We start from the raw sequence: 8,003 nt of genomic DNA on the forward strand, positions 1-8,003 counted from the left end.
ATGAAAAACAGTGCTTTCTCCTTTCACATTCGTGGTGAAGTTTATTATGAGTTCAATGAGTAAATTTCACCATGAATATGAGAGAATGAAACATTATTCTCTGTATTCGGGACCTAAGAATTACTCATTCAAAACGCAAATGCATCATTTGAGGGTAATTCTCAATTTTAAGTGAAATGAAGAGAAAAGTAACATGTGGTTTTTTTTTTTATTTTTTATTTTATGAAGTGGCCCTTGTAAATATATGGTGGCTTAAGCATATATAATTAAGTGTCCCTTGTAAATTCCAAACAATATGATATAAATAAATGGATGGTAACACCGTCTAATAACTTTCATTGGATTAATAATTCAAAAAATTCATTAATTTTTTAATTTTATATATATATATATTCCTTAACATGTATGCTAAATTAATTATTATTCAAATAATTTTTATTTGATCTATAAAATCATATTTTGTGTAATTTTAAAATATAAAAACTTAAAATTTCAACATTTTACCTATGAGATTGTTATTAATTTCACATTCAATAAAAAATGTTGAACGATATATATCATTATTTAAAATTGCACTAGTTATAAGTTGTATATATTATTATTTAAAGTTACACAAGACATATACAACTTAAACGCACCCCCACAAAAGTGGTATATAAAGTTTGGAAATAATTATTCAATATATTTTGTCAAGGCTAAGGATACTTATTTTTCCCCCTTTTTTCAACAATCTACGGGCTTATAAAAATCAACCTAACCTCTTTGGACTTGCATGTTATTGCCTAGTCATTGCCAAGCTTCCACACAGACTTTACCTCAACTTTTTGGCTGACCTTACAAATTTTGAAACGGCATTAAACCCTCCAAAATATAGCATTGCGTATTCTTTGTACTAAAACCCTAACACAAACACTACGCTAGTGTCTTTTGGCAACCACAAAATGGCTTAATTTCTTATATATGCTATACACTAGAATGCACAAAAGGGTATACATGATGATGATCCAGCGTAGTGTTTTTGTTTCTAATATATACTAAGACTTTTTGCAATCTCTCTTCATCTTCTCCTTGGTATTCACTCTAGGCCTAGAGTCTAAACATATACCATAGAAAAAAAAAAAAAAAAAAAAAAAAAAAAAAAAAAAAAAAAAGAGGAAAATGAGCATCAATGGATTTTTTTTCACTATTTCAGTGTTTTATACTTGGTCTTAATATTTGTGGGCTTCCATGGTTTCGTACAGGGACGGTTACTCATAGAAAAGAAACCTGACCCAAAAGATATTGCTGCCAGAGCTCGTTGGTTGGTCTCTCAGAATTTCTAGGGAGTCTTAAAGTATGCTCGATCTCCCTCTTTACTCTCTAGCTTGTTAGCTCAAAATGGGTATAGCTGTGTTGTATAGGGAGGCTTTGTTGAACTTGAAGCTTATTGTTCTTTTTAATGTTGCAGTACTGTTTCAATTGACTTGGGTATAGCTGTGTTGTATAGGGATGCAACTTTTGATCCATCTGCCAAAGATGCAATGAAAGATGAGAGGAGTTCATTCACTATCAGCGAGTATCCTCTTGGAACTTGTGGAAAGATAGACCCTGAGAACCCCAGTTGTGCAAAAATTACACTCACAGGAAAGGTGAGTCACAAAATCAGTTTTGTCTAGTTGTAATATTTGTATTGTCACATAGGTTGAAGAAAAATAAATAAAAAGAATTGTATGTCTGTACTTATATATGAGTGTCAACACTATGAGTGACTATTTTGTCTGTCTTTTTAGTTTCCAATTTGCACATATTTCTTTCATTCTTATGCTTGAATATGCTTAAATATGTTATCCAACTAATTAAAGTACATTTGTAGAGACAAGTTTTAGAAATCTACATTAGGTGCCAAAGATCAATGTTAATGTCACTAATTGGATAATAGATGTGCGTATGTATAAGATGCTAGAGCTAAATTATCAACAGTATGGGATTAATTAGTGATGTCAATAGGTATACATATACATACATACATTTATATATATATATATATATGCACACTACATTAAGATGACAACTGAAGTCATATCATTTAAATATTTTAAATCATAGTTTTTTTTATTAGATAAATTAAGGATTACCCATTAGATAATGATAATAGTTTTAAGGACAGAAAAAATATAAAAAAAATTAATTTTGAATAAATAAAATAATAAATACCACTTTTATTTTTCATCACATTTAAAATGTAATATAAAAGAAATATAGTAGTTAATAATGCTAAGAAATTATTAAAAAAGTTCTAAATGTACTTTTTTTTTTTAAAATCATAGATGACAAAATAGAACTTGTCCTAAACTATAAAAATCATAGTTATTTATTTATTTATTTAATTTATTGAGTAAATCATAAATTATCTCGCATATAATAACAATATTATAACTAGGCACCTTACCCATAAAAAATAATCCTCTTTTTTTTTCTTTTCTTTTTTTTTTCATTAATTCAAATCTGATCATATATATTAAAATTAAATATTCAACTAAAAATGAAACCCATCCATTTCAAAGCAAATGGAGATCTCATAATCCTAGAAGAGCACTATTAACTTCGAAGAAATGTCCTAAAGAAACCAAAGCATCAACCATAATTAGCTTATACAAGTTTCTGCAACAATGGTGGGTTCCAGTTAATTAGACTGGTAAAAATTTTTGTCATGAAATAAGAGATTTAAGGTTAGATCCCCATCTACACCAAAAAAATCAATTGGTATCTTAGTTTGATTCTTAAAAAAAAAACAATAATCAGGAGTAAACGTTATAGATTGAAACTATCTCTATAAAAAAAAAATTTTAAAAAAAAATTCCACCATAATGGATGAAGATTTCCTCCTATTTAAAATTTTCAATTTTCTCAAATTTTAACCAAATGTGAGAAAAGTGACATTTGTTTAATTTTGTGTTGTTGTTCAACAACCCCACTCCCAACCCCCACCAAAAGAAAAACACAAAGAAAAATAAAAGAGAAAGCCTACGTAGAGTTGTCTTTGCTAGTAACTAGTGCTTTTGATTTTGACAAGCATGGATTAAAATCTTCCTGTAATGGCATTTCAGATGAAGCTAGTTGATAAAAACTCTTGAAGCAGGATTGGCTAAAATCGCCTTGTTCTCAATTAAAGCATAAGGAAATGAAGGATACGTAATTGCACAAATTTGATACATTAATTGTAGTTCTTCTTTCAATGGTCACTTTTTTCTTTTTTACCTGAGACACTTGTCATGTTGCAAGTGTTACTTTTTTATTTTTCTATAATTTTTACTACTAAATGTACCCAACCTTACACTTTGTGTTTCAAATGGTTGACAGATTGGCCTAAAAATCACAACTTCAAGTTCTACAAGTTGACAACTGAGCATATATTTTGATTGATGGGGCTGGTGGTCCAAATTCTCTCACACTAGATCAGTACCTGCATCCCAAAAAATGATTGCTAGAATTATGATTCCCTTGATCAGGGGAAAAATACTGGAAAAAAAAAATGTAATTTCTTTACTATTAAATATCCCCATCATTTTGTGAATGGTTCATAATATATAATTCCCACTTTTCTTATTTGATTGTTCACTGGATTCAATGTGAAGTATGTAAATTGAGACCGTTGTGTCAATTGTTTACATATTCTCACAATTGTGCGTCAAGTGTGTCCACCCATCGTTTGATAACAAAATATAAGACAATATGTTGTTGATATAAGCATTTAAATCGCAGGAACGGAGAACCTTTACTGTTTTACATTGTATTCTAAACAATAAACATTCATAAACATTGGTAGAATTTGGAATCCAAATAGTTTGTACATTTTATTCAATGTGAAGCGTGCCATAAGTTGAGACAGTTGTGTTTACTGTTGACATATTCTTTGAATTCTGTGTCAACCTATCATCTGATAACATAATAAAAGACAATAAGGGGTTGTTTGGATTTGTGGGTTTCCATCACTCATCACCCTATTTCCATTACTCATCACCCAAAATAAGTGGTTCCCATGGAGAAGGTGCTTGTTTGGATGGGTTTTAGGGTTCCATCACTCAGCTCTCACCAAATTGGGTAATGAGTTACTGAAAATAAAAACAAGTTTTAGGTGTTTTTGAATTACAAAAACAAAGTAACGAGTGGCAATTTCGTAAAAACCCTCATATCAGTGGGCCTCACAGTCAGAGAAGAGTCAAATCTACAGCTCCTTTTCGTACTCCCCACCAATGGCTCTAATGAGCATTTGCTTCCACAACTACAACCCCATCTACACAGCCACATCACTACACTCCCATCTTTCTTCACTTCCTCAGCACAACCCCATCTTCACATAAATCCCACCTTGTCTGGGTTAATGTTGGGTTCGGTTTCAGCGCCAAGGATGGAGGAAGGAGGTACAAACGTAGGCTATGGGTTCAGTTTTAGGGACGAGGAGGGAGGAAGAAAGCCTATCCATCATCGGTGGCATCAGTGCAGTTGGGTGAGGATTTAGTAGAGGACAGTTTGTGTTGAGGCGCAGAAGAGAAGTGAGGAGGAAGGTTTGGTAAAGTTGGGTTTTGGGGTAAGTGGGGTGAGGAGGGGGTGGGTAGGGGTTCTGAGAGCACTGGTAGCCTAGGTCAAAGTGTGGGTCACATATTTTTGAGTTTTTGGATTTGAAAACATAACCGGGTTTAGGTGCCAAACCGAGTTTAGGTGATATTTGGGGATTTTTAAGTGATAGGATATGAGTTATAGGGTAATGAGTGATGATATTTAAGTGATCAGTGATGATATTTTTCCACCCAAACAAGGCTTAAGTTGTTGTCATAAAAGAAAACTCTTTAGTTTTTTAGTGACACTAGTTAGAGGAGCATCATTTTATACAATGGTTCTATAAAAATGATGGGGTTAGCATTTTCATTTTCTGTTTTTCAAGGGTTTTGAATTTTTTTTACCAACTTTTTCACATCTTATGCACCTTCATTTGAAAAGGTTTCTATTAGATTCATGAATTCCAGTTAGCTCAACTGATAAAAATTTTTATAGTTAAAGAAGAGATTTAGGGTTCAATTCTTGCCTACATCAAAAACTGACTAGTGTCTTAGTTTGGTAATAAAAAGAAATATCATCAGGAATGGATGCCATAGGTTGAAACTCTAAAAATAAAAAAATAAAATAAAAAAGTTTCTATTAGACCCACTATAGCACAAACACTAGAGAGGATGTGAAAAAACCAATGAATTATTTTTTGATACAACATCAATATTATGTTAATATCATGCATAGCGGAATAATAAATAAGATAAGATATGATGACCTAGAAAAACCAATGAAATAAACAAGTTTCATAATAAAAAATTTAGGGGAAAACCTTCTCAAAAAGCAATCCATTATAAATAAAGAAAAATTTCAGATCTAGTATAAAACCTTTATCCCTACACTCTACAATTCAGTAAATGAACTTACAGTAGAAATCTTCTACCACTTCAGAATCTCTAAACTCTTCAATATATGGATGCTTCACCCACAATCACAATTGGAAAGCTCTAACTGACTTCAAAAATCTCCAACTGACTTCAAGAACCTCTTAAAAGTTTTCCTCACAGTAGTAAGTCTATGGTGGTTGCTATAACTTCAGCTTCTTCACCAATGGAATTTTCAGATCTACTTTGAAACTCTTTGGTTTGGTGAAATAGAGAAAACTTAGTTACAAGACCCTAGCCACATAAACAGAGTGTTTCTCTCTCTAAAAAGGCTCCTAATAGATGGCTTATAATATACTTTAAATATCATTTCAAATGAATCTCAATTCGAGCTTCAAACGAATAAGTTATGGACTTTTTCAAACTGCTAATTTTTGTTGACCCATGATGCACGATCGATTGAGCTTGTGTTGAGACTTCCATCAAGGAGACAATAAGTTTTGAACTTCTATTGAGAGGTTTGACACATCAAAACTCAATAAAAGACACATAACTTGAAATGGTTTGACAATACCAACACACATGACCCTAACAATCTCCCCTTTTGTCAGTCCATGAAAAAACCTCAAGTACAAGAGTAAGTTCAATCATTAATAAGTCGAATACAATGAATGAACCCATACTCAAATAAACTAGTCTATCTAAAAACAACTAGTCCTGAGAAACCATAGCACAAACTAGGATTGACTGTTTTGATTGGCTTCATACCTGTCTTTTCTGAAAGCACTTAACATGTTATGCGCACCATGTGAAAAATAATGATAAATAATAAACAAATAAAGTGTGTTTCGTCATAGGATATGTCAATTATATAAAAATATGAACCTAAAAATAATGATAGATAATAAACAAATATGACACATAATTTGGCATGGTTTGACAATACCAAAACACATGACCCTAACAATCTCCTCCTTTGTCAGTCCATGACAAAACCTCAAGTACAAGAGTAAGTTCAATCATTAATAAGTCGAATACAATAAGTGAACCCATACTCAAATAAACTAGCCTATCTAAAAACAACTAGTCCTAAGAAACCATGGCACAAACTGGGATTGACTGTTTTGATTGGCTTCATACTTGTCTTTTTTGAAAGCACTTAACATGTTATGCGCACCATGTGAAAAATAATGATAGATAATAAACAAATAAAGTGCGTTTTGCCATAGGATATGTCAATTATATAAAAATATGAACCTAACAATATAATTTCAATTAATGGTGTCCATTTTACGACCTACCATAACACAAACACAAGTGCACCGTAATGTGCCCGTTAACACCTAATTTTATGTCAAAATTTTTATAAACCCTTAAGTTTTGGCTTCAAATCCTCTAAATTTTCCAAGGTACTCTACCAAATAAATTTTCTTAAATCTTAACCATTCTTTAATGATTTAATGGTCTGGATTTTGTCATGTCATCATTCTACTAATAATAACTGTTAGTGAAATGCTGACATATCAAAATCTAGACCATTAAATCATATAAGAATTGTTAGGATTTAAAGAAATTTATTGTTAAAGTACTTTAGAAAATCTAGAAGATTTGAATCCCTCAGTTTTATGTTAATATTTTGTCAACTTTACTAACTTTAGGATCACTGCACCGCACAGTACTACATGTTTTTCCTATTTTGTTCCTATCCCATGAGGCAATTATGGTACAAGCTTGAAGAAGGTAGACATGAACACGATAAGATAAAGTCATAGGAGAACTATTGATTAAAGTGATGACTGATACTATATACCAATCAATAAGTGCAAAGGAAACCCATGCTGGTGAGTTGGAGCGAGCGCGAGTTGTGTGACCCTCAAAATATGGACCAGTGTTCGTTCTCCAGTTGCTTTCCATTTTACTAACTGTAGTTTAGTGTAGTGGAGAGCACCAAGTTCTTTCTAAATCCTAATCTTATAGGGAGAAAATAATGAAACATATTTTCTGGAAGACTTAGATGAGCATGTAACACCATGCCCGTAGAACGTAAACAACCTGAAAATGTATTATTATTAATGAAAGTCTCATTTGTCAATATGTTCATTTATCAAAGGCAGTATACTTCTCACAACGACACCTTTTATGAGTGTTTAAACCGAACCATAGTCATGCCTGAAGTCCTTAGACCAGATGTTATGGGGGAAATTAACACTTTTTTAAGTGTTTAAATCGAACCATAGTCATGCCTGAAGTCCTCAGACCAGATGCTATGGGGAAATTAACACACAATGACATATTTTATAAGTATTTAAACCGAACCATAGTTATGCCTGAAGTCCTCGGATCAGATGTTATAGTGAAATTAACATTCTGTGATATTCATTTGTTTTTCATTAAGTGTCAAAACAGATTCCAGGTTATAACCAGCTTCTTGGATTTCTAACTTTGTGTAAGTTAAAGTCTTTGATTGTTTAGTCCAATTCATAGTACAAATGTGTGTTAGACCTCCTTTTCTTTTCTTTTTTTCTTTTTTTAATGGTGCTTAATCAAATTATTCAGAGTGTTAGCAGTTCAAAGCAATAGTGATAAACTTCAAAG

At 31.9% G+C, this 8,003-nt stretch overlaps 1 pseudogene; it reads left to right on the forward strand.

Moving 5' to 3' along the window:
- LOC111995773 (uncharacterized) lies at nt 1-3,460 on the forward strand (annotated as a pseudogene).
- The last annotated feature ends 4,543 nt before the right edge of the window (nt 3,461-8,003 follow it).

Source organism: Quercus suber, unplaced genomic scaffold, assembly GCF_002906115.3.
Source record: "Quercus suber isolate HL8 unplaced genomic scaffold, Cork oak 2.0 scaffold_358, whole genome shotgun sequence".
Lineage (NCBI taxonomy): Eukaryota > Viridiplantae > Streptophyta > Magnoliopsida > Fagales > Fagaceae > Quercus > Quercus suber.